Here is a 1630-nt window from a genome sequence, read left to right as displayed (position 1 = left end):
CCACTGGGCGCAGCCGCCTGGGGCCGTGCGCGCCTCGCCGAGTGCCGCGGCGGCCAATGTGTCCGCACTTGTCCGCCTCCCCAGGTGACTCGCGGCCCCGGCAAGCGAGCGGCGAGCGAGCGAGCGCGCCCCAGGTAGGAGGATCCGCCTCCCGCCCGCCCTTCTCGCTCGCCGCGCGCTCTCTCTCCCTCGCTCCCGGGCTCTCCCCTCCCTTTACTCCTCCCTCCCCCGTGACACACAAACACATCCACTCCCCCCCACCCCCCGGCCCAGGCTGGCTCCCTTCCGATCGCCCTCCTGCGACTGGGCGGGGGGGAGGGGTATTGGGTGCGCGGAGTCGGGGGGGGAGGGGGGAGGGCGGCCCGCAGGGGAGGGTGCGTCTCGGAAGAGACACCTGCGGTGGGACTGGCCCGTCCTCTGCGTCCGAAAGGGTGGGGGTGGGGTACGGGGGACCGTCCGATGCAGGTGGTGATGGCCACTCCGTTTCCAGTCTCTAGCGGGGGTGGGGTAAGCCCACCCACCCCCATAGCCTTTTTTGGCGGGCTTATCCTTCCCCCCCCCCCAGCAATTATACACTTGGGGGCCTCCTGGGCCACACCCTTAGACCAAGCATCACTGCCTGTCTTGCAGACCCAGATCAGAGCCCTTCCCTAGCACCCAGGGCCACCCCCACCTGTCAGCGCTGCTGCCAGAATGACTAACTCGGAGGGAAGAGACAGACGGGTCTGGCCAGATGAAGCGGACGGCTTGGACGGCCTTCTGCAGAAGCCCTTGGCTGAGCACCAGGATGGGGACGGATGGGAGGATGCTGAGGGGCCCCCAGGGTTCCTTGCCCCAGGTCCCCGAAGTCTGCTTGATCTCCTCTGCAGGGCCAGCCTCAGTGCTCACGCTCAGAATGCAGAGCGCCCGGTTCAACGGGCAGAGGTGCCTCACACACTCAGAACTGTCCAGTTTGGCACCTCCGGGGAGGGGGGGGCGCGAGTGGGTGGCCGCCCGCAGACCCTGCTGCACCCAAGCCTGGTCTGTCCTGTGGGGCCAGAGGTGACCAGCCGCCTAACTCCTGTCCTGGCCAAGTCCTTGGCCCGTCGGTGGGTTCTCAACCCTGGGACGCCCTCCAGCGTGCCACTCTTGGGCGAGTGGATGGAACCGGGAGACTTTAGAGGACCGGCTAGGACCCGGGACTCGCTGGGGTGGGAGCAGGGCGGCAGCAGTTTCCAGCCACCTTGGGTCCCACTTAGCGACACCCCCCCTCCCCGACAGGGACTCTAGCTACCTACCTACCCGTGCCCCTGCCCCATCCCCTCGCAATCCTTCCAAATCCCCTAAACCTTCGCCAGGACCGGGGCGCGGGCCACTCCTGGATCAGAGGCCAGGCGCTGCGGCTGGACGGAGCCTGTGGACCCGGAGGGCTCCCCGAGGGAGAGGACGTTGGAGACTGAACACGGGCAGGGAAATTGAGGCATCAGGAGAAGTGAAACGACGGTAACAGCCTCACTCCCAGGTGTCCTCTGCGCCCCAGTGCCCCCCATGTCCCTTTCAGGAGGACGGGAAACAGCGCTGGACCCGGAGGCGTGGTGGCGGCGGGCGGAGCCGGGCGCGCGGGCGGATGCTGCCACCCGGCGGCGACACC

This window comes from Suricata suricatta, chromosome 10, assembly GCF_006229205.1.
Source record: "Suricata suricatta isolate VVHF042 chromosome 10, meerkat_22Aug2017_6uvM2_HiC, whole genome shotgun sequence".
Classification (NCBI taxonomy): Eukaryota; Metazoa; Chordata; class Mammalia; order Carnivora; family Herpestidae; genus Suricata; species Suricata suricatta.
Note: the sequence above shows the minus strand (reverse complement) of the source record.